This window comes from Rattus norvegicus, chromosome 15 (genome assembly GCF_021556685.1).
Source record: "Rattus norvegicus strain SHRSP/BbbUtx chromosome 15, alternate assembly SHRSP_T2T, whole genome shotgun sequence".
Classification (NCBI taxonomy): Eukaryota; Metazoa; Chordata; class Mammalia; order Rodentia; family Muridae; genus Rattus; species Rattus norvegicus.
Genome location: NC_141548.1, coordinates 38,315,175 through 38,341,402, shown reverse-complemented (window position 1 = coordinate 38,341,402; position 26,228 = coordinate 38,315,175). Strand labels below are relative to the sequence as shown.

Genomic DNA, 26,228 nt, shown 5'->3' with positions numbered 1-26,228 from the left:
GCAGGTGTTCTGCACATGTCCTCTCATGTCTTTGGAGGCCGGAGGTCAGCTATGAGTCAATCTCAAAAGCCCTTGTCTTTTGGGGCAGGGTCTCTCCCTGGGACCCGGGGCTTGCCAGTTAAGCTAGGCTGAGTGGTCTGTGAGCCCCAGGAACCTACTGTCTCTGATTCCCTAGTGCTGGGATTACAAGCGTATGCCACCTTGCCTGTGGTTGTATGTGTGTATAGGGAATTGAATTCAGGTTCTCACGCTTGCACAGAAAGCACTTTACTGACTGGATTATTTACCCAACACCAAGCAAATACACAGTTTAAAAAGATAAGACATTTTTCCCTGTCTTTGATTGTAGTCCCTGGATGTGGAGGACTGACTGCATTCACTCTGTGCCCAATCTCTGCTAGCATTTGGAAGTGTTAATGTTTAATCTTGTTTCTGTTTTGAAATTTCATCGTTATCATTGTGCATGTGTGCGTAGCCAATGAGGGAGGGGCACATGAGCCCCGTTGTGTGAGTTACCTCTTTCCACCTTTATGGGGCGCAAACCTTGGCTGTCTGGCCAGAGTGACAGGTGCTGAGCCGTCTCCCTGGTCCCTTAATGTTTAATCTCATTTAATCTCCAAGGGACTCCCGGATCTGGGTATTTTCATCATATTCATTTTACAGGTGAGCAAGCTAAACACTGTGGTAGAGAAGCTTGCCGGAAGTCACACAGCCAGTGACTGGCAGAACTAGAATCTGAATCTCAGCAGTCCGCTCACAAAGACTCCTCGAGGGGACAATGTGGGGGAAAGTTGTTTTCCTTGTGGTTGCTGCTGCTGTTGGTACAAAGTTAGGGACAAAGGTGAGGAAAAGACAGGTGAGAGTCATAAATCTTCCTCCAAGCACAGCAGCGACAGAGAGCCAGTAGCCGGCAGTCTAGCCAACTCTCAGCAGAACCGCTCATTCATAGAGGCAAGGGGCTTTTGAACTTTCCTCTGCCACCCTCGGTTTCCTCTGCGATCATTAATAGGAAACTAAGTACTGAAGAAAAGTGGGTTCCCAGAGTCCACGGGAAGCAGGAAGCCCAGACTACTCAAATGCCAGGCACCCATCACAGCAGGATGCAAACCCATCCATTTGTCTCTAGACAGCTGAAGTAAACAAATCAACCCACCCTCCATTTGGCAACTGTTTCTTGTTGTTACACTGTCTGTATGAGACAGCCGATACCTGTAGCTATTTGGAGAAAGCCTGAGCTTTGACCCTGACTAAGGGGCTGGTGGGGATTCTGTCTAAGCAAAGGTAGAATCACCACTAGGAAGGGCTGTGGGCGAAGCCTCCCAGCTTTGACTAGGCTGCTGCAGGCTGAGGGGACTGCAAGCAGCTTGGGCTGATGGCCCCTTCCTTCCTGGGTCTCCCATTCAGCCTTAGGCCTTCGGTAGCTTTCAGAACAACTGTTGAAAGGGAAGGTTGCAGAAAGGATGTCTCACCAATAGTTTAGGGACAGGTCCAAAGCCTTAGCTGAAGTAGAAAAGCCAGTTAGAGAAACCTGAGGAGCCCACAGCTTTTCTGAGGGAGCCATTGGCTTGTAGGGATCCTTTTGGAGTGACAGTGGCTGACACTATGCAGAGGCTACCTCCGACTGGGAGCAAAGGCTTCTTTAAAGCCCTGGATAAACATCCCTTGAAGAGGATTGCTAGATGCTAGGCTCTGCAGGCCCAATGTCCTGCAGCTACTTAGGAAACAAACAAACAAACGAGCCAGCATTTTATTTGCAGAGACACATTAGGCTTTCATATATATATATATATATATATATATATATATATATATATATATATATGTGTGTGTGTGTGTGTGTGTGTGTGTGTGTGTGTGTGTGTGTGTGTATACGTGTGTGTATATATATATATATATTCTTTTTCAAAAATTTCCAAGTATATTCTTGGCAAGAATTTGGTAAGAACTTGAAAATAATAACCAAAAGAAAACATTGTGTAAGAGTCAGTCTGCTTCTCTATCTATCTATCTATCTATCTATCTATCTATCTATCTATCTAATATTCATTCTAATCTTCAAAGTATATACCATTGCCTACTGCACACTTACTGAAGCTCCTTCTTTCTTGCTGTAGAGTGGAAGCAAGCTAGCATCTGCTTGATAAGTGCTGTGTGACTTAGAGAAGGTGGTCCTTGTGTTGCAGTAGTAGTAGTAGTAGTAGTAGAAGTAGTAGTAGTAGTAGTTGTTATTGTTGTTGTTGTTTGGTAAGTTCTGTGTGACGTAAAGAAGGCGGTCCTTGTAACGTAGTAGTAGTAGTAGTTGTTGTTGTTCTTCTTTGTCTAAATCCTAATTTTATTATTACATGCATTTGTGACTTTGAGGGTTTCATTTATTTTTAAAAAAATTTTTCCATTAATTTATTTATTCATTTTACGTTCTGACATCCCTCTCCCCATCTCCCAGCCCCAATTTGTCTTGTCTAAAAGAAATGCAGGGACAAAGGTGGAGCAGAGATGGAGGGAAGGGCCAACCAATAAGCAGCCCAACTTGAGACCCATCCCATGGGCAAGCACCAATCTAACCGGGATCCTTGAGGGCTCTCAGAGGCTGAGCCACCAACCAAAGAGCATGTACAGGCTGGACCTAGGTCCCTGGCACATATGTAGCAGATGTGCAGCTCGGTCTCCATGCAGGTCCCTCAACAACTGGAGCCGGGGCTGTCCCTAAAGCTGTTGCTTGTCTGTGGAACCTGTTCCCCTGTAAACAGGAGGAGGAGTAACCTGAGGAGTACTTGTAGTTAAGTGCCTAATACAAGTTGTTCTTTGTGGACGAGAGGCTAGGCGCTGGCACTGTGCCAGGTGGTTAAGACCTCATGTGCTCCCAGGCCCTTCACAGAAGTTCTCAGTGGTCCTAGAACCTGATACGCAACCATCCACAAGGAAATGCCAATTCTCAGGACTCACTCCACACATCCAGGAGCAGAGGCCCCGGCAAGCCATGATTTAACTTCAGGAGACTGAAGACGGGGTTGGGCAAGCTGAGGCCCACCAGTGAAAGAACACGACTCATCTGACTTGTACTCTGGATGGTGCAAAGTTTCAGTGAATTGAATACCTGTGCTTAGACACTTGTTGCTGTTGTTCCAGAAGCATGCAGGCCTAGGCCTGTAGCTAGTAGTCAGGAGGCTGAAGCAGGAGGATTGTGAGTTTGTGCTAGCTTGGGTTATATCTCTAGACCCAGTCCCAAACAAAACAAATCAAAAAAACAACACACACACACAGACACAGATACAAACACAGACACACACGCGTGCACACGCATGCACGCACGCACACACACACACACACACAAAAAAACAAAAGCCAACGACCCCACATTCTTCAATTCCTGAACATATCAAAAAGGAACTCATGTCTGCCAAGAGCTGTCCATCTTCTGCATATTTTTAACAACTTTAAATGCTGCAAATTAGAAACAAGTTATTTAATAATTAGAAAGTATTTGTCACAGCTTGGGTGGGAGGCAGAGGAGCTCCTGGAGCTGGGACAGCTGCTGAGTTCAGCATCTGGATACATGGTCAGTGCTGCATAGTGTTGGGTCTGCCTCCTTGTGCAGTCAGAGATCGTCTCTGAATGTCAGGGTCTTTAGGCTTTCTGTCTTACAAGGTTTGGTTGTTTGTTCAAACGGGGTCTCCCTGTGTAGCCCAGGCTCAGATCCTGCTTTCTGAACTGCCCAAGTGCTAGGATTTCAGGCTTGTGTCATCATGCCTTCCACAGACTTTCAAGGGGCTTCAGTCTTCACGGGCTGCTTCTGGGGAGCTAGACTTTGCCTGGCATCGTGCCTGAATGATAAAATCTGACAGGACTCTTCATCACCCATCAGCGGCACCACACAGGAACGTGCCGAACTGCTCCACAGATGAGAAATTAAGTTCATGTTCTGCATTCAGACTTGTAGAACACATTTCCATCAGGAAGCAATCCTCACAGAAGCCCAAACCCACAACCACAGGGAGCACTTTGCAAACTTACATAATATATTCTCTGTGCTTTATGTCTGTGTTTTAGTTAGAAAGATAACATAGTCTAGTCAGAAGTTATCTTCATCAACAGTCAATTCAAAAGAGATTGGATGTTAGAAAGGAAGATATGGGCCAAAATATTTTCCTGAAGATATTAAATAACCAGTGCAAAGCTTTCTTCTTACTTTGTGCATGCCATGCAAACTGGACATCCATACTCAGTTTTCAAGTGTACATGGTCTGTCTAGCCTTCTAAGCCGTGCTCTGGGAACACTGCAGTAGGGGAGCCAGGACTGGCCTGACGCCAACATTCACTCTACTTCCTGGAGTATGCTATTTCTGTGAACCCAGCTTCCTGGAAGCTAGGCTTTCCTGCCTGTGATCTTTCGCAGTAAGCAGCCTCTCTCCTGTTGAGTGAAGACTGTGGGCATGAACTGTAAGACGACAGGGCTCTAGACAGGGTTTAAAGTGATTTGGATGTGGCAAGCCCCTTCCCAATATCCACAGGCTGGAAGTTTGGTGTTCGGTGTGGCAGTATTGAGAAGATATTTGTCAGGATAAATGTGCTCAAGAGACTGGTTAGTTTCTGGAATGCTTTGCTTCAAAGAAGCCTTGCATCTCCCTGGGATCTCCAGCTCCCTGTCTCTCCATGTGATCTCTCCCTCACCAGAGCCAAGCAGACATCACTGCATGTTCGGAGACAGACAAGTCCATCCAGGTCTAAGCTTTTTCTAAAACCACAACAAAAAGCTCAAACTGCGCCCATGGATTTCTGAATAGGGAACACAGGTCTTGGTGGCCAAGCAGTGGAAATATCACAGGAGAAAGTGGACAAGCAAAAACTGAATGTTACAACAGCAGCAGCTGGAGGTGAGCCCTCAGCTTCTAAGGGGACAGCATGGCAGACAAGACCTGAGAAGGCAGAGGGACTGAGGTGGGTGACCACCTGCTCAGACGCTGGTACAGTGGTTTATTAGATATGAAGGAACTACTCGTGGCCAGAAGATCAGAGAACCTAGTTCATTTATTCTGCAAATGATGACTACCTCTTTTTGGTGCCTGGTACAAGAAAAGGGAGACAATCATGGAGTCACAGGATTTACAAGGATGTGGAAGCACAGTGTGAAATACGCTTACTGTTGTTCTGACTGGAGAGAAGACACACAAGTGTCTCATAGCTCAGCGTTACCAGTGCCACTGCCTGGCAAATTCAGAGATAGGCTTTGGCCTTATTAGAGCATGTTTAAGTTGTCTTTGCAGCATCGCTTCACTGACAAGGATGCTCAGAAACAGCGAGACTGAAGGACCACTGAGAAAGAGGATGATCTGGACTCCAGAGAAAACGTAGTCAGGTGTGTGAACACTATTTCTAAAGAACAAGAGAGGAGACCAAAGCCCCTTCATTTTCACCCCCACCTCCCAGGGCAGTGACCTGTGAATGCTTACGGTTCCCAGAGTGGGATGCTCAATTCACAGTTGCTTGTCTGTGATAGGGCAAAGCTGTGTGCTTCGGTAGTAAACTGCACTCTGGTTTGAATTTGCACCCCTGTCTGTGGCCAGGACTCGGTTTGATCTTTCTCGTTCAGTGGTTACAGATCTCTGTGTTGCTGAGCTGATAGTTGGCAGGCTTTGAGCTCAAAGACACCTGAAGATGGCTTATCAGGACACGAATCAAGGAGAATCTACAATTCAAACTGTCTAGAGGGTGGAAAGACTGAGACGGAGCCTCACCAGATTATACAGACTTAGTCTAACTTGAATACAAGAATACATGTAAACTAGGAATCTCTGAGTCCGTTTGGATGATAAACAGGGAGAAAAAGCACCTCAAATCAGATGCTAGCAAATGACTCCAAAAATGCATTTCATACAGCTGCCATGGCCAGGGAGGGAGGACAAAGATAGAGCCAGGGAAGAAAGTAAAGGGGGAGGCAGTAAATACAGTTGCTTAAGACAATGCAGAAGCAATAAACGTCTCCACAGGAAGATGGATTCAGTAAGCAAGACCTATGCTGGAAAGCAGTGTCTGAGTTAAGATTAAACCATAAAAACCGGGTGGAAAACATTATAGTTTATTTTGTTAGAATTAGAAACATTTTCCCTATTCCCTTTTTATTAATAAAGGGAATGATATGTCACATTCAGACAAAGCAAACATATACCAATAACTAACACGGTCACTGTTCGTTGTGGTGTGAAAAGCAACTGCAGAAGAAAAGCTTTGTTCTGATTATGGTTCCAGGGGGATAAGAGTCACGAAGGCAGCAAGACAGGGTAGCAAGAGCAGGAGCAGGGAGCTGAGAAGTCATATTTCCATCCATATACAGACAGCAGAGAGAGCCAACCAGACAAGGTTATAACCAACAGGGCCAGCCCCCAGTGACATATTTCTTCCAGCAAGGCTGCACCTCCCATACCTCTCCAAACAGTGCCACCAACTGCTCCAGCAGTCCACAAACACCACACTCCAGCAAACATCACAACAGTCCTAAGCAAGAATCAGCCCAAACAGTGATCGCTTCTTTACCCAAGGTTGCTCCCTGAGCAGAAGCTCTCCCTTCCTGTAGGTGATTTCCTTTAGGATAATAAACTCATTTCTCTATTGCTGTTGTTCTTTTCCAAGTACCTTGCAAACATCCTGCAACAGGGGCACGTGTCTTATATTTCAGTGTTCCCGTGATCCGGCATAAGGTCTTTCGCACGCTGACATTCCATAACTTTTTGATGAATACATAACAACACTCATTTACCTGCAAGCCATGCTCCTCCACTGCCTTCCCTTCTGGAGTGAAAGGTCTGGGTGAGCCAGGCTGTGTGGGAGCCCAGGCTGCACCCATTCTTCAGGCTTTGGTTTCACAACTCCTTTTCTCTACCTGGAGCCAGCAAAGGTAAAGGAAGTGCCCCGAGGTGCACCCAGACCTGCCCACTCACAATACCAGCAGGGCTCTCATAGCTGACACGAAACGCAGCCTAAAGTTGAAACAAGATGGCATGTTCCCTGTCAGACTTGCAAGTTTAAAAGCACAACATCTGGGGTTGGAAGAAAAATCAATCCTAGACCTGAATAGGAGTATAAACTCTCTACAAGGCCATCAACAATGTGTGCTAAAAAACCTTAACAACGTCCAGTTCATTTGGATCTGACCGGGTGCACACTCTATGATACCCTAGCAGCATGTGCAATATTTTGTATGTTTTTATGTATCACAGAAAATAAAAACCGGGCTGAGCATTTCACTGCTGGGAATGTTAGGCAAAGGGCTGAGAGGCTTGTGGGTTATACTGAGATTCCACTGCGTATTTATTACTGAGAGTTAAGTGTATCAGCGAGCTCAACAGAAATGGGGATTTCTGTATATGTGGACTACTGTCCACACAGAGGTGAGAACGCTGCCATATTTGGAGAAGAATAAGGGGTAAAACTTCAAAACCTATGGGGGAGGGGGGTGGTGCTTTAAAATACATCCTGTGGCTACTTTTAAAAGGCGGTTTTAAGGAATTCCGAATAGTTCGATTTTGCTGAGTCAGGACACGGAAGTAGAGGAGGAAGACAAAATCCCAGTCACTTCTGCCTCCACTGCGGTCGCTACCAGTGTTTCCCCTCCCTTCTAAGACTCTAACTTGGTAACAGTAGCAGCAAAAGAAATCAGGCCTCGGTGGCCTAGAGAAGCAAGTGAGTGGTAGATTTAAAAACTTCCTTCAAGACAGAGTAAAAAAGTACCTTAGGGCTCCTCCCCTCAACCGGCTTAGAACACGGTGGAGTGTTACCATCCAGAATATCCACAAAGAGCGCTGAGGAGAATATGAGAAACATGTTTTTGAGCAAAACCTCTTGGAAGCTCTGTGTTCGGGGTCTATAAAGTTAAGGGTGAGAAGAAGGCAGAGAGCTGATATGATATAAACTGAGGACTACCTGGTGAGCTGCAGCCTGAGTCTCCCCTAGCCTCACTGTGTGGTGAGCTAAAGCCTGAGTTCCCCCCCCCCCCAGGCTCACTGTGTGTAAAACAGCAATTTAGTGGGCTCTCCTGAAGAGAACCGAAGGAGCCAGTCGGGAGTCCGCACCCTTTAGCACCTCCCACCCGCAGGTGCAGAGGGCACTCCGGGAAGAATTCGAGGGAAACAACCTTAGACTAGATGCTCCCAGAATGCTCAGCCAGGGCTTTATTCTGAACTATTAACAGGCCACATCCACACTGTAAACGAGAAGCTCTCGGGCAACAGGTCGTTCAGAACTGTGGTGGTTAAATTCCCAAATCCGAGACTTAACCACCTCTGCCGGGATTCAGAGGGGCGGGGCCTTAAGATGTCAGGGCAGAGCCCTCAGGGTGGATCAAGAGCTTTTCAGCACTTGAGAGTTGAAAGCAGATCCTGGCACTCTTCAGGCACCAGACCTGGTAGGGTCTCGATATTGGACGTTTAGGCACAACACCAAAACTGTGAAGAAGAAATGTCACTCAGTCTGTGGTGTTTTGTTACACCAGGACTTACAGAATAAGAATTTAAATACATGAATATTGGGAGAGTGACCCAAGTGCAGCAAAGGGAACATCCTGATGTAAACTCAGAAATTTGTACCTACTACTCTCTGCAAGGAAAAAAACCATTTTATTTAAACAAAGAGCTAATGTGTCTGGTTGCATTTTTTCCTAGGACTTCGAATTATTTTATATTTTATTGATTACTTGATAACCTGTTGCTGCTGCTGCTGCTGCTGCTGCTGCTGTTTCTTAGGACTACATGGTAGAGATTTTGATCATCCAGGTCTCTTTCTCTGGGTACCCCACGGACTGTCCACAGTGCTCCTGGTGAGTGCCAACACCTAGCTGTTCTGTAGTTACCTTGAGTTGTCCCCCTACCCCCTTTAACACATCTATTTTAATTTCTAGGATTTCCCTTCCCTGATAGAGTTATAAAAAGCCCCATTTATTCCTCCATGACTCTGGCAAGAAGAAAGTTCTTTCCTTTTCTTTTTTCTGTTCTTATCACCCCTTCATGTTGGACTTAATCGAAGGTTCCCAGGAATACAGTTTTCAGACAGGAAGTAGATTCATAAGCCTGCCAGTGTTTGCAGGAGTCACAGCCTCAGTGACATGTAGTCTTTGAATGTATGAACCCAGGCTTGTCCAGGGCTGTGGCTCTGCTTTATCTGGTATCTCCAGCAAATGTAAAAATGAAGAGTTTTTCTTTTCTTGTCTCTTTCTCTACAAGACAGCTATTATCCCGTTTTTTTTTAGTGGTTCTGTTTTTAGAACTGCACTGCAGAGTCCCCATGGAGGGGACATGGTCCTCACCTTGAACTTACTTGTTGTTAGATTTTCCCCGGTCTGCGAGTCAACTCTCGTGGCCCTAGCTCCAGGAGGTTCCACATGGGAAACAATCGCCGGATTGTTGGAACTCAGAGCCGGAACACAATGTGAGAGTTGTTCCAGTGTGGCTCCTGCTGACCTGCTGCTAAACTAAGAAGCTTAGTGTCCACAGTGCAATCCCTGGGCCCACTTGAGAGGAAGAGCAGAGCCGAGAAGCGGCCATGACTCCTTTGATGATGCAACTGAGTACAATTTCACATACAGGGACAAGTCTGCTGCAGACTTGGTTTTAACATACGAGAAACGAAAGACAAGGGCTACATTTGCAGGGCTTGGCTGCTGCTGCTGGTGGTGGGTATTTTCTCTTACAGCTTATAGTTCGTTATAGTTCGTCAGAGAGCAAGCGGGAGGCAGAGACTGAAACAGGCCGTGGAGTAGGCTCATGGCTTACTTCCTACTTCCCGCTCAGTTTGGTTTCTTACACCATTGAGAAACACCTGCCTGAGAGAGGCACCATCCACGTGAGCTGAGCAATCCTACCTCAATCATTCACCAAGACAATGGCCACAGGGTTGCCTCCAGGCAAGTCCTACAGAGCCAGGTCCTCTGTTGAAGGTCCCTCTCTCCAGAGGGCTCTAGTTTGTGTCAACTTGGCAGAAAACTAGACAGCACGCTCACCAACCTGATGTTTCCACCAATGTATTTGAAAAAGTGTCTTGATTTATGATGTTCTTTGTTCTATAACTGTAAAAACTGGCATGCAATAGTTATCACGTTGGAACATAGAACTTTTGGGGTAACCCAAACCTGTGTTCCCAGGCCATACTAGACGACACCATCTCATTCCCTTTGAGAACAGAGCTGTGGTTCTTCTTTTTAATTACACACACACACACACACACACACACACACACACACACACACACACACACACTTTAGTCAGACTTTTTAAAATAAAAAAAAAATTCACACAATATACTCTGGTCATAGTTACCCTTCCCTCCCGCTCTCCCAGACCCTCCTTCTTATGCATTTGACTCCAAACTTTCTCTCTTTAGAAAACAACAGGCAAACAAAAACAAACAAACCAGAATTTAAAAAAACATAAGTAAAGCACAGAGAGAGAGAGAGAGAGAGAGAGACAGAGAGACAGAGAGACAGAGAGACAGAGAGAGACAGAGAGAGACAGACAGACAGAGAGCAAAACCCATAAAACACACAAACTTGGAAACCATAATAAATATGCCAAAACAAAGCATTACGAGATGAAGATGCCATTGAGTTATTCTGTGTTGGCCATCCACTGCTGGGCATGAGGCCCACCCTTCACTGTAGTTTATACACCCAGTCAGACTCCATTGAAGGAGTTAAGTTTTTCCTTTGCCCGTGTTTGTCAGAGATGGCTTCTTGGTTAGAGATGGGAGCTCATGTCCATTTAGCAGCCCACTCGGTGCTGGGACTGTGTCTGCCTGGGGCCTGTCATGCTGCCACAGCCTCTTTGAGTTCATGTGCACATCAGTCCTGTTGTGTTTGGAGGATACTGTTTCCTTGGTGTCCTCATCCCCTCTGCATAGCTCCCTGAATGTGTATGTGTGTGCGTGGGGGGGGAGTGATGATAAAGACATCCCATTTATGATGGAGAATTCCAAAGGCTCTCACACTCTGCACATTGTTCAGGTGAGGGTCTCTCTGTATTAGTTCCCATTTACCACAGCTGGGAGCTTTCTCTGATAATGACCGAATGAGACACTGATCTGTGGCTATAGCAGAATGTCATTAGGAATCATTCTATGGCTGTCCCTTTAGTAGAACAATAGTATTTGGTTTTCTCCTAGGACCATGGCTTCATGCAGGCAGGTTACCATTGTAGATCTCAGCGTTTGTAACTGAGTTGGTAGGGTAGTACCTTTATCCTCTGGTACAGGGCAGAATACCTCCCAGTACCATGAGCATGGGTCAGCAAGAGTGAAGGGTTTAGTTACGCACAAGCTTGACTTCTCCATACTCAGGTATGATGTGGTGTCTTCAGCAATGCGGCCTTAACATCAAGTTGTGGACAGGAACCAAGAGCTTGGCCACAGCTTGAGATGTTTGGGGTTTCCATGGGGCCTCTTTGGCCAACAGCTCAATTACATGTAACCTATTCCTGGCACTGAGGTTTCCCTTGGTGGTAAAAGATGTCCAGGTGGGGCATTATCTCCCCTGGTATTTGGTGATTCCATTTAGATTTCTTTCATATATGTACATATTTAAATTTTTTCTACTGTAAGTTTCCATATGATCCCTCAAATATACCTTAGTTAGTTGTCCCTACCCGAATTTCCCTCCTTTTCCCCCTCTTCACTCCGTTTCGATTCTAGTCTCTACCCTGTCTTTCTATAGCTATCTATTTGATTTCCCTTGCCTTGAGAGAGCCTCCTCTCCCCATAGCCCTGTATTCTATTCCTAACCTTGTGGCTACATGGATTGTAGCATGCATGATGAAGGCTTAAAAGCTAACATCCATATATAAGAGAATGCATGCCATGTTGGTCTTTTGGGGTCAGGATCACCTCACTCAGGATGATTCATTTCTAGCTATATCCATTTACCTGAAAATTGAATGGCTTCATTTTTTAACAGCTGAATAATTTCATTGTATAACTCTACCAAATGTTCATTATCCATTCGTCTACTGATAGGCATCTGTTCCAGTTCTGGCTAATATGAATATAGAACGATAAACACAGACGAGCCAGTGTCTCTATGGTAGGATGTGGAGTCCTCCAGGGATACTCAACAGTCCTGTGGCTGGACCTTGGGGTGGATCCATTCCAGCTTCCTGAGGAACTGACACCCTGATCTCCATAGTGGCTGCACAAGTTTACACTCTCACCACAGTGGAGGAGTGTTCCCTCACCCCACATCCTCACCAGCATAAGATATCATTTGTTTTATTGGTCCTAGCTGTTCTGTCTGATGTGAGATGGAATTTTAAAGTAGCTTTGATTAGTATTCCCCTGTTGAATAAGGTTGTGGAATATTTCTTGGCCATTTGTGTTTTACCTTTTGAGAACTCCCTGTTTAGCCTACACCCCATTTTTAAATTAGGTAATTTGTTTTCTTGGTGTTCAATTTTTTGAGTTCTTCATATATTTTAGATATTAATCCTCTATCTGATATGTAAAGGTCTCTTCCTATTCTGTAGGCTGCTGCTTTGTCTGGCTGATGGTCTTCCTTGCTGTGCAGAAGCTTTTCAGTTTCATGGGATCCCCTCATTAATTGTTGGTCTTAGTGCCTGTGTTATTGCTGTCCTGTTCAGAAAGTCTTTTCCTGTGCCTATGAGTTCAAGACTATTTCCCTCTTTCTAGTCTATCAGGTTTAGAGTATCTGGCCATATGTTGAGGTCTCAGATCCATTTGCAACTAAGCTTTGTGCAGAACGGTAAACACGGATCTATTTGCATTCTTCTACATGTAACCTTCCAGTTTGACCAGCACCATTTGTTGAAAATGCTTTTTTCTAGTGTGTGTTTCTGGCTTTTTTTTAAAAATCAAAATTAGGTGTTCCCAAGTGTGTGTGTGGACTAATATATGGGTCTTTAATTAGAATCCACTGATGAGCATGTGTGTTTTATGCCAATGCCATACTGTTTTAGTCACTATAGCTCTGTAGTACAATTGGAGGTCAAGGATTGTGATACCTCCAGCAATTCTTTTATTATCCAGGATTGTTTTAGCTATCCTGTGTTTTGTTTTTCTGTCTGTGTGTGTGTGTGTGTGTGTGTGTGTGTGTGTGTGTGTGTGTGTGTTTCCATATAAAGTTAAAAATTGACCATTCAACTTTTGGTGAAGAATTGTGTTGGAATTCTGATGGGGATTGTACTGAGTCTGCAGGTTGCTTTTTATAGGATAACCATTTTCAATAACTTAAATCCTACTTATCCCTGAGCATGAGATGGGAGATCTTGCCATCTTCTGATATCTTCTTCAATGTCTTAGGGTTTTCATTATACAAGGGTTTTTTTTTTTAACTTGCTTGGTTAGAATTATCCTAAGGTTTCTTTGTTTTGTTGCTCTTGTTTTGCTTTGTTTTTTGAGGCTGGGTGTTATTTCCCTGATTTCTTTCTAAGTCCATTTGCCACTCGTATATAAGAAAGCTACTGGTTTTATGTGTTAATTCTTTATCTTGATATTTTATTGAAAGTGTATCAGTTGTAGGAATTTCCTGGTAGAGTTTTTAATATGTAAACTCATATCATCTGCTAATAAAGATATCTTGATACATTCCTTTCCTATTTGTAATGCTAGGGGCTACTTCTAAGAATAGGACTGTGATGTCAAAGCTTAAACAGCAGAGATCTATTTCCCACAGTCCTGAAGATTCCAACTCCATCACCGAAGCAGGGCTGGCTCTTTTCACGGCTGTAGGTAGCCATCTTCTCCTGTGTCTATAATGTTGTCTCTCCGAGTGCATTATGACTGTATTGCAATTTCATTTCATAGTCAGTAGTCAGAGGGGACCAGGACCCACCCAGGGTGCATTTTAACCTAAATGCCTTTTTACAGCCGCATTTCCAGGGACTCTGCTTTGGAGCATTTCAGTCTTGAGGAAATATAATTTAGCCCACGGCTGTGAGCATGGTGTTCTTTAGACTCTTTTCCTTTCCATTTCTGCCTTTTGAGAACACGTTCCTGGCCGTTTTCCGCTCTAATTTCATACACCATTCTTCTCTCAGCACACATTGAACCTGCGCTTTCTGAGCCCCACATTGCCTCTTAACACTAAGCATGCTTCCAAGTAGAAGCAATCCGAGGTTCCCCAGCGTAGGATGAGCCTAGCAATGTTTGTGATGCGAGCGAGGTATGCGGGAGTTCAGAAGACCCACATCTCCTGCCTGAAGCAAGCGGGCCTGAGAGGAGAGGTCAAGAAGAGGTCAAGTTAAGACACTGGATATGGGACTGGAGTTCATCTGGTAGGAAAATGGTGAGAACATTTCAAAAAAAGAAACAAAAGAATACAATTCAGAAGCAGGAGAGGGCGTGGCTGGGAGCTGAGACCTCTGGGAGGAGGTAGGGGTGATACTGAGGTTGAAAGACAATTAGATAGAAGAGCCTGATGCCACCACAAGCTGGCTGATGATCATTTGAAACATTAACAAGTTAAAGTACCATGTCTGGATTTCTGACACCATGTGCAAACGAATCATTTACATATTAGTTAACCATATCTGCAGCATATGATTCTGGCTATTATTCTGTTCTGTAAGAGTTTGCCTGATTCTCAGCTTATCGAAGACAGGGGACTCATCTGGTGCTTTAATTACATCCATATGTCCCTGTTGTCATTACTGTGTGAGATTAATAAGATAATGGAGAGGGGTCCTGTCCTTACTAGGGAAGCATGGTCCCTGCCTGCTCGACTGTGAGGGCGCAGATGCTTGTACACATGTACATACAAGAAACACAGATGTCAGGGGCGGTGGCTAAGTGGATTTAAGTCTGCTTTGAGGACCTTCACATCAGTATCTACTTGTTAATCTGGGTGCTGGTTTACTTCACTGTACAGACAGGGAAACAGGGTCCCTTTAAATTAATAAACACACGGTGACATTGGGTTGGTCTTTTGTTTGTTTGTCTGTTTGGTTTTGTTTTGTTAAATCCTTCACATTCTTTCCTTGGAAGGGCCTGTGCTGGCTTGAATAAGAATGGCCCCTCTAGGCTCATATATCTGAATGCTTAGTCATCAGGGAGTGGCACTACTTGGGAAGGATTAGAAGGTGTGGTCTTTTTGGAGGAAGTGAGGAAGTGAGGAAGTGAGGAAGCACTTGGGCGGGCTTTGAGGTTTTAAAAGGGTAAGCCAGGCCCAGTGTCTCTCTCTTCCTGTTGCCTGCAGATCCGGGTATAAAATCCTCAGCTACTTCTCCAGCATCGTGTCTCCCCGCCTTGATGAAAGTGGACTAAAGTTCTGAAATCGTAAGCAAGCCCCAATTAAATGCTTTCCTTTAAAAGAGTGGCCTTCATCATGTTTCTTACCCACACGTATGACAGACAGCTTGTCTGGAATATTTTCATACCCATCTGCTGCTCTCTGGCAGACTCCTATTAGTTCTTTTGTTTATGAAGTCTTTAAAGTCACCACCTTCAGCAATGGCACCCAGCGAGCTGGAAGAAAATATGGCAAACAGTGTGTGCTACAAACGCTCTGTGTACATGGAACACATTTGGTTCTTATACTAACTTGGGAACATTTCTTTTTTATTTTGATCATATAAATTGAGGAACAAAGAGAGTAAACTCGCTCCCCACAGATCCCTGGTGGAACCTGAGCCTAGACAGAGCTCAGGGAAGGCTGAGGTCTCTGTCTTCATGACAGGAGCTAAGAAGGCTTCTTAGACTCAGCACCAGCTTACTGTTCAGCTCTGAAACCTGTGCAGGTAGTGGGAAGCATCTCTCCTCAGCCCACACAGTTGCACCAGGTGCTGGTGGGAAAGTGCCTGACACCCAGGACAGTGCCTGGAAGTGTGGTCCCCCCCTCCCAGCTCAGCCTCCAGTGCCAGGGCACAGGCCTCTGTCTCAACATCCCTGTGTATGGGGCTGGAGGGAAGAAGTGAGTAGATGAGGTCTCACCTTCTCACAGCAGGTGAATCCCCAGAAGGCTCTGGTTTCTAGGAATGAGGCTCAAGGCAAAGACACAGTAAGAACCGTGGTTACAAATTAGCTTGAATTTTCAGTTGAAACAATAGAAGATCCATTATAGTTAATAAAACCAATAATCATGATGATCATTTACTGACCCCTCATATACAGCAGGTACTGGGCCCAGCAAGTTGTTTTCTGGTCTCAAACAACCTCAAGCAAGAGCCAGTCTCTGTCTGAAGGGGAGAATGTGAGCCTCAGAGAATGGAAGCCTTTGGAGGACTCAGCAGAGCTGAGGAGGGGAAGCTGGGTCTTCTCCAACTTCAGAATTCACCCTCCATTTCCTGCCTGTGCACCTCTCCACTCCCAAACTCTCCAGCGGGGCTCTGCTCCTTTATAAATTGAAGTTTAGCGAACACACGGTAAAGCAGAGCAGCAATTAGACAACAAACCCAACCACAGACCCAACCACAGAACCAAACCCAAACATTTTTCCATTGTGTGAGTGTGTGTGAGTGTGTGTGAGTGTGTGTGTGTGTGAGTGTGTGTGAGTGTGTGTGAGTGTGTGTGTGTGTGTGTGTGTGTGTGTGAGAGAGAGAGAGAGAGAGAGAGAGAGAGAGAGAGAGAGAGACCCACTATGTTCTGCAGCTCAGGCAAGCCTTGAACCCATAGCCTCCTGCTTTAGCCTCCCTAGTGCCATTATGAACATGTATTTCCAAGTCTGGCTTCCCATTGCCAGTTCTGTTTAGATGAGGTGTGAAATGAAGTTAAGTGGTTAAAAGCTCTCAGCGCCCACGTCAGGCTATGACTCTAGTTCTGGGGGTTCCAATGCCCTCTTCTGGCCTCTGTAAGGCACCCAAGCATGCGTCAAATACTCACACAGACAAACACACATTACATATAAGTTTTTGTTTAGAATAAGATAACATTGGAATTATATAGTTTTAAACAAATTCTGAGATCTTTGAGATAGACTCTAAGCAAAAATTGGTGAAATTGCTCTAAAATCCTCTATTAAAACAATAAGCAGCTAGGCATGGTGGCCTTTTATCCCAGCACTTGGGAGTCAGAGGCAGGTGGCTTCCTCTAAGTTTAAGGCTAGTCCAGTCTACGTAGTGAGTTCCAGGACAGCCAGAACTACACAACAAGACTCTGTCTTAAAAAAAAAAAAATGAACAAGTAAAAATAACGAAAAACAACACAGTAAGTTTTAGGATATGGATATAGCTTAGTAGTAGAGGGTTTGTTTACTGTATGTGGCTCTGGCTTCCATCTCCAGTGCCACAAAATGAATAAAAGTAGAAACTAAGGGGGCTCAGAGAAATGGTCCTGAGTTCAAACCTCAGCAACCACATGGTGGCTCACAGCCATCTGTAATGAGATCTGATGCCCTCTTCTGCTGTTTCTGAAGACAGCTACAGCATGCTCATATTCATAAAATAAATAAACGAATCTTTAAAGGGGGTGGGGAGTGAATAAAACACAAACCAGACACATTTTTACAGTGTCATTCTGTTCTTAGATTGGAGACATTTCCAACATCCTAAGGGACCCATCTCTCTGGCATGTTTACTAGTCCCTGGGAGGGTCATTAGTCCTGATGAAAATGTCCACAGAAGCTAGGGACTTCTGGGGCTGTACACAGGGGAAGCATCCGGTTTGACCAATAAAGTTCTCTGTGGCTGGGGTGTAAGCAAAGTCACACAAGTTAGAGGCCAACCAGTCTTGCCTGGTTCAGATATCAGCGGTTGTTTTCAGTGTTGATCCCATGTCACAGAGGGGGTAGGTATGTGTGACATAACTGGTAGGTGATCATGAAATACAAAAGAAACTGCCCTTGCAGCCCACCAGTCTGCACTCTGACGTGACCCAGCCACACGGGAGACCCTCCTACTCACTTCCTCTTTTTCCTACTTCCTGCAGCCATAGCCGGGCTGAGTCTCAGGACTGCAGAGCATCACGCAGTCACTGCTCTAGCGTTCTGCTTGTTTGTGTCACAGTAAGACTTGCTCACCGAGTCTGCGCTGTAAGCCAGGTATGATGACTCATGCTTGAAATTCCTGCATCCAGAGACAGAGGCAGCACCAGTTCAAGTTCATGGCCAGCCTGGTCTGCATAGTGAGGTTCAAGCCCTGTAGAGCTGTATAGTGGGACCCTATAACAAACCCAAGAGACTTCCATGTGCTTTTCTTTTCTAACACCTTAAAGCACTCTGCAAATGTTAAGTAGAAAAATGGGTCGATGAAGGGTATGCACATCATTAACAGTATGTTAATTTGACACAAGCTAAAGTCACCTGAGAGGAGGGAACTTCAGTTACAAAATTGCCCCTGTCCTAGAGTTTCTATTGCTGTGACAAAACACTATGACCAAAACCAAGCTAAGGAGGAAAGGGTTTATTTGGCTTACACTTCTACATCCTAGTCCATCACTGAAGGAAGCCAGGACAGGAATTCAAAGATAACTGGAGGCAGGAGCTGATGCAGAGGCCAAGGAAGGGAGCCACTTACTGTCTAGCTTCTCCATGGCTTGTTCAGCCTGCTTTCTTATAGAATCCAGCCTCGGAAGGGCACTACCCACAATGGGCTGGGCCTTCTTCCACTGATCAATCCTTTGTTAAAGCGGTTTGACACTCAACAAATGCTGTTGGAAAAATTAGGCAGGACATTGAACCCTTCACCTTAAGCTACATGCAACTCTGTAGATAAAGACCTAGGTGGAATATAAGGAACTCTTAGGTTCTAGAATTAAAATGTTGGTGATAGGAGAGGAGACACTGATGCAGAACTGAGCTGAGGGGGAGGCTCACTTCTGGTGTGATTTTTAATATAGTAGGATGATTTCAGGGCATCAAAATGAGAATGGCTAAAAGAAATAATGAAAGTAATTACCGCAAACTGCCTGGGTCAGCCTTACTCACTGGTTCCTGCTTTCTTGATAACCCAGGGAAAGGAGTGTGTGGCCTGTAGCAGCATGGCTGGAAAAACATTGCCTCTGGACACTGTCTGTAAAGAGATGGTGGCCAGCAAGATGGCTCAGGGGGGAAAGGTGCTTGCCACTAAGCCTGGCAACCTGAGTTTGATCCCTGGGGCCTACATAATGGAAAGAGAGAACTTTAAGCTCTGACTTGCACCCTTGGGCTATGGCGTGTATCCACAGCACAACCAGATGTATTCATACAAATAAAGAATGTAAAAAAGAAAAGAATCCCTCAAACCAAACACAGGCACAGGCTACTCTGGGGATAAATCCCATCTCACACCTTCTTGAGCACAAAGTACAAAGACACATGAGTCAAAAACTGGTCTGTTCTCTTACTGAAAAATAGTAACATCAATCAAACCTTCCAAGTAGGGCACAGCTACTTGGAGCACAAGTGTACAGCTTTATCTGCAGAGACAAAATCATGTGCACAGAACCTTCATGGTTGACCGGGCTATGACTGCTTTGTACTACCCACGATAAATAGAAATGCATTATTTTCAAATGACACATGTGCAAAGACCAGACATAGGCAACGAAAGTGCACAAACTGCCCGTCACGCTGTAACACATTTGTGACATTTGTTGGGGACTTAGCAAACACCCTGTGTTTGCTAAATTCTCATCTTGACGTAGGATATCTTTTATGTTTCCATGCCGAAGACCAAGCCCGAGGTCTTCTGGGTGCTAGCCGAGTATTCTGCCACAGAGTCATAACTTTAGCTCTACCAGATTTATTTTTTAAATCAACATTTGTGAAATTCTTCTGCTTGGATTCTGCCTCACAATAGCATCTGAAATTATTTTAATGTATGATCCAGCATGTTCTATTTTTGCCTTGAGGTAAATGGCCTCTTTACCATGTGGTGTTGGGAATTCTGGATTTCCACATGTAGAAGAATGACTTGAGCTCCCAAAGTGAGTTCACTTTACTCTGTGAAAAAGACAGCTTAGGACCCGAAGCTGCCTGGACAGACATCTGGAAGGAGACGCTGATTTTTCTGGGAGTAGTGTTTTGGACATTGACGCCAAAAGCACAGGCACAAAAGACAGGTGGATGGGCTGCATCAAAGCGAAGAACTTCTCCACAGCAAAGGAGACAACCAGCTACGTGGAACAACCCAGGGAAGGGTAGAGCACCTGGCACTCACAGACAGGACACAGCTAGCCTCGCGCACATAAGAAATCCACCCCCTCAACAAAATGGGGTAATTAGTTGGCTAGTGAATTAGGTAGGCATTTCTTCAAAAAGAAAGAAAGACAAATGCCAACAAGAATATTTTAAAAAACCAACAGCCTCATCATTAATCATTAGAGAAATGTGGGTCAGAACCACAGCAGGTATCCACATCATTCCTGCCTGTGGCATGGCCGCCCTCAACGCCCTCCGAAGTGCTGCTGGAGATGAAGGGCAGTTGTAGTCCTTGTGCAGTATGGACAGTCTTTATAGAACAGAATCATCACATGGCACAGCAACCCCTTGTTTTGATCTAGATCCAGGAGGACTGAAAGCTCCACTCTCAAAGTTGCTTTTACCCTTGTCCACTGCAGCTTTTATACTGACCAAGAGGAAGAAGCAGTCTTCATTCATCAGTGGGTAAATAGATAAACTGTGTGTGCATACAATGGGATTACTCATCCCTGAGGAAGAAATTTCTGTCATGTACTGCACCATGGATGGAGGTTGAAGACACTGAGCTAACTGAAATCAATCCATTATAACAGACAAAGCCTGCACAATTCTACTTATAGGCAGTATCTAATTTATGGACCCGGAAAGTGGGAGGGTAGTTATGTAAGGGCTGAAGGGAATAGGAAGACAGTTGTTCAATGGGTTTATAAAATGAGATCATTCTAGAACTCTGCAATACAAAATGCACGTACCCTTAACAGTGCTTTACTGTACACTTAAAAATGATTAAGATCCTAAAAGTTACGTTGCCAGGCAGAGGTGATGCACACCTTTAATCACAGCACTGGAGAAGCAGAGGCAGGCAGATCTCTGAGTTCAAGGCCAACCTGGTCTACAGAGTGAATTCCAAGACAGCAGGGCTACATAGAGAAACCCTGTCTTGGAAAACAAAAAACAAACAAACAAATAAACAAAAACATTATGGCAACATTTTTAGCACCATGAACGTAGTTTTACCAAAACACACCAGCATCCACTAGGAGGATATGAAGAACAAATTTGAGGGTGACAGAAAACAACAATGCTGTCACAACCTAGCATGGAAAATACTAAGGTAGAAGGGGAAAGCATCCAGCAATACTCATAGCACCTACAGGGCGAGACGAGAGCCCCATCCAAACCTGAAGAATGCTCCTGGCACAAACGGCTTCAGGATGTGATGCAGTGGCTATTAAACCATAGCCACCAGTGGCAGCCACCATCCAGATTCTTGTCTTTATGAATTTATCACCCTGAATACCAAATAGGAGTGTTGTCATAGACATCAGTTTTTGTGACCAACTTTTCCCATCCCCCAAAGTCCATCCATATTGTAGCAGACGATGAGACAGGATAAAGGGTCAGCTGATTTGCAACAGCTCTAGATTAGAATTGCACTGCAATATAGGGCACTCATCATACTTGAGATAAGAGAATGTCTTTGTGTGTGTGTGTGTGTGTGTGTGTGTGTGTGTGTGTGTGTTATTTTTTGTTTTATTTTTTGAGTCAGGGTCTCAACCTGGGATCCACCTGTCTTTGCCTCCCAAGTGCTGAAGTTTCAGGTGTGTGCCTACACACACACACACACACACACACACACACACACACACACACACAAACACACAAAGCAGATTCTTGGGGTCTCCTGACCAGAAGCTCTGTGGCTAGAGCCTGGAGTACTTTTTGGTAGGTGAATATTTCTGAACTAACTAATGCTATGCCGCATACTCAGCCTGCCTAGAGCTCTGTGCTGATCAGTCTTATGTCAGCTTGATACACAGTCTGGAGTTATCTGGAAGGAGGGAACCTCAATGGAAAAATCCCCTCCATTATATTCAGCTTAAGGCATTTTCTTAATTAGTGATTAATAGGGGAGGGTTCAGCCCATGTGGGTGGTGCCATCCCTGGAGCCGACAGTCTGGATCCTATATATAAAAAGCAGTCTGAGCAAGTTACAGGGAGCAAGCTAATAAGCAGAACCCCTCCATGCCCCACCAGCTCCTGCCTCCAGGATCCTGCCTTGTTTGAGTTCCTGTCTGACTTCCTTCAATGATAAACAGGGCTGTGGAAGTGTAAGCCAAATAAACCCTTTCCTCTCCAACTTGCTTTTTGGTCATGGTGTTTTGTCACATCAACAGAAACCCTAAGACATGTTCATTGTGCAGCCCAGGGTGGCCTCAAATTCATGACCCTTTTGCCTGGGCCTGCTGAGTTCTGGGATTACATTCACGTACCACCATGATGGGATAGCAATGTGCATTTTTAATAGGCTCAGAGAAAGGACGGAATGAAAGCAGGCATTGAAGCACGCAGGAAGTGACCCGCAGGAAGGCTACGGCCAGGGCACTTAAGGAAACCTTTCTTCAGCTGTCAGAAGACAGAACGAGAGAGAAGAAGCTCAAGAACAGGAGGGCAGATCTCATAGAGTTATCCAGGAAAAGCCCTAAGCAAGCAAACAACAGCAGCCACAGCATGTCCCAGAGACACAGGAGAGAAATTAATTTTTATTAGAATGTATTTAATAGCTATTATTTATTTATCACTTAATTATTATGTATTTATATATTAAAATAGTATAAATATATTAATTAATATATTTTAATGATTAATGACATTAAGAATATAAATGTTACAATATATTATATAATAAATAATGTAATGTAAACTATATATTAATACATTAAATATAATTTACTTAGTATTTAAAAGATCTAGTTATTTTCTTAACTAGAGAGAAAATTAGGGTCAGTATGATGGCTCTTCTGTAAAGTGTTTGCCAGACAAGATCGATGACTTGGCTTCTTTCCTAGAATCCATAGAAAGATGGGAGGGAATAGCTAAATCCACCAAATTGACCTCTGACCTCCACACATGTGTCATGGCACATGTAAACACACACACACACACCACACACATACACACACACCACACACACCACACACACACACCACACACACACACACATACCACACACACCACACACACACAAACACACACACACCACACACACACACAAACACCACACACACACACCACACACCACACACACACCACACACACACCACACACACACATACACACACACCACAAACTCACAATAATAACTGAAGTTTTAAAAAACAAAACAAAACAGGAAATATAGTCAAACACGGTACAATGCACTCAACAGAAACTGGCCTTGGGGGAGCCCAGATTAGATTTTCTAAAGAGGACCTTAAGGCAGACACTGCAAATATGTACAAATCACTAAAGGAACTGTGTCTAACTGAAACTAAGTCATCTATCAATGAATATCAATAATGGGATAGGACCTATTTTAGATACTCCGTGGCTCCATCAGCTGAAATTATTCATTCTGGTGAACAAAAGGGAAGTGGTGTACAGAGCCTTGAGGTCTATGCAGCACCATTGGTGAACCAACATATACATAATGGCAGCCTCATGGCGACAGTCAAAGAAGAAGAAAGAGGAGAGAGAGAGTGTCTGACAAAGAATGGCTAACTCTTTTTGAAATGTTATTTAAAGAATGTTAATGAACATGTCTGAGGTCAACAGGCCCTGCACAAGATAAGGTCAAGGAGATTTATCTCTAGGTCTATCGAAGGTGAAGTGTTGGAAAGGTAGCTGGCTACAAACGAGAGATCTCCAGTAAGATTATCAGTTGACTTCAGAGTACCTGAGAGACCTGAGAGACCGGTCTCCTGCAGTGTGGTAGAGCGGATTCACCAACCAAGAGCTTCAGAGCCAGCAAAGCTACTCTTCAGAATCAAAGGCAATTGTGTCTTCCTAGCTCAGCAAAGACTGGGGGGGCTGTGTCTAACAGTCCAGCTGTCGGAGAAAAGGAGTCACACAGAGTGAAAGGCAGAGACATTTGTACAACTTGATTGCACAAAAAGATAAAGACCTGGGGGTAATTACAGAAGAAGATTTTAAAGTCTCATCCAAATGTATTTTTGTTGATGTCAGTTTCTTTGGCTGCCATATTTTTAAAATGACTGTATAAAAATTATAAAATTAGTGCTGGGTGTGGTGGCACACACCTTTAATACCAGCACTTAGAAGGCAGAGGCAGACGATTTGAAGGCAGTCTGGTCTACAAAGGAGTTCCAAGAGGAACAGGGCTACCCAGAGAGACCCTGTCTCAAAATAAATAAATAAATAAATAAATAAATAAATAAATAAATAAATAAACAAACTGTGTTTTGTGCTTATAACTATATAGAGACGAAGACTGTGTGACAAGGAGGAAAGAAGGGAGGTGAAGGGGGCTAACACAGAGCAAAATTCTCTCACCCTACTGAAGTGACATCATTAAGTTAAACTGGAGGCAGCCATCGAGGAGATTAGAGGAACAGGGCATAAAACATGTTGAAAGTGATGTCACCGAAGCACCTGAGAGGTAGAGGCAGGAAAGGGATTGCATGCTCAAGAAGAGGGGGTAGGAGGAGAGGAGAGAGGACAGAGACAGACACACAGAGAGAGACAGAATGAGAGAACACAGATGCAAATTCTCTCCAGTCAGTGAATACATTACACATTAAGTGGACTATTATTCTTCATTCAAAAGACAGATTGGCAATCTGGGTAAATATAAACCCAAATAAAATGGTTCAACTCTAAGTAGCTCGAACAGCCACATTTAAGATTCCCAAAGGTCAAAGGATCTACCCAGAGGTGTTCAACAGTCAATCTAGGAAGTGTGGAGATAGAACATGTAAACAGGTCTGATGGATTAAGGTGGCTGACTTGGTCTAAGATACTCTGATCAGACTGGGGTAAACTGGACATTCTATCTTTCCGGAAGTGCAGCGTAGGCTGCTGCTCTGGTTGGTTTTAATGCCAGCCTGGCACATATTTGAATCACTTGAGTTGGGGACCTCGCCTGAAGAACTGTCCAGATTGCCTCAACTACTATGACAAGTCCCATCCCAACCACCCTGATCATAACAGCAGATAAAAAGCATCTGCCAAAAGGAAGATCATCCGTCTTCCCCTTGCCTGACCTTCCCTCTTGGGCTGAGCTGAGCTGCCCTGTTGTTGCAGCAGGACTGACCCTTCCCTCCCCTCCCCTCCCCTCCCCTCCCCTCCCCTCCCCTTCCCTTCCTTTCCCTCCCCTTCCCTTCCCCTCTCTCCCCTCCCCTCCCCTTCCTCCCTTCCCTTCCCTTCTTCCTTCACACCTATATTCTAAGCTTTCATCATGGATTAGGGATTAGTGGCTCTTCAAGGAACTTCCCAGCTTCAGAAGCCAGATCAGAACTGCTGAGGCACCAAGTCTTGTGGACTGAATAACTAGTGGCTGTCCCCATCCTTTCCCTCCCAGTAAGAGAGAGCCACCTTAGGACTACTCCAACTGCTGAGGCCCCAGCCGAAAGGACCGAGAAACTACTAGGTTCTCAGACTCTCAGGTGTGATTCTCTGTGGTCACCATTTTAAAGCCGACCCAATAAATAAATCCTCTTGGTTCTGTTCCTCTAGAGAACCCTGACAGTACAGTTGGGATGAAATGTTGTTGGCATTCCCAGGGACAGATGTCATCATCTTATAATTGTGCGAGAGCATGTCCTGAGAATCGAGAAGGCTCTATTCAATGATTCTTCCAGGATAAAGCCTTTGTCACCACATTCCTTTCTCCTCAGCATTCTGGCACCTGTAGAAAGCTGCATGTAAAGTCGTACAGCACGCTGTGGAGCAGAAGAGTAAGCACACTAGAAATATTAAGAATAAATGCGATGCCAGGGGGTGGGGGTGGTACAGATCTTTAATCCAGCACTTGGGAGGCAGAGGCAGGTGACTCTTGTTCAAGGCCAGCCCAGTCTACAGAGTGAATTCCAGGACAGTCAGGCCTACACAGAGAAACCCTTTCTGGAAAAAACAAACAAACAAACAAACAAACAAACAAACAGAATGAATAAGATGGTTTTTGAGGGCCTGTGCTTAAGTGATTCCTACTACCTCAAAGTTGGACAAATGGCGGTCCTGAGATTCTCTCAGAGGCTGCTCTCTCCTTTCATAAACTGCAAAGATCTATGATTAAGTGTCTGGAACTCACCAGCTCTGGTCTGACCCTCTGCCTCCCTCCTTGCCGCCTTCCTCTGTCCTCTGTGGGCGAAGCAGGTAAGCTCAGAGAAGAGGCCTCTACTGAGCTATCCAG

The 26,228-nt window shown here is 44.7% G+C and overlaps 1 long non-coding RNA gene across 2 annotated transcripts in view; it reads right to left on the bottom strand.

Moving 5' to 3' along the window:
• Positions 1-26,228, bottom strand: part of LOC120097002 (uncharacterized) — a 103,704-nt gene that overhangs the window by 1,493 nt on the left and 75,983 nt on the right. The gene's annotated exons all lie outside the window — the stretch shown is intronic.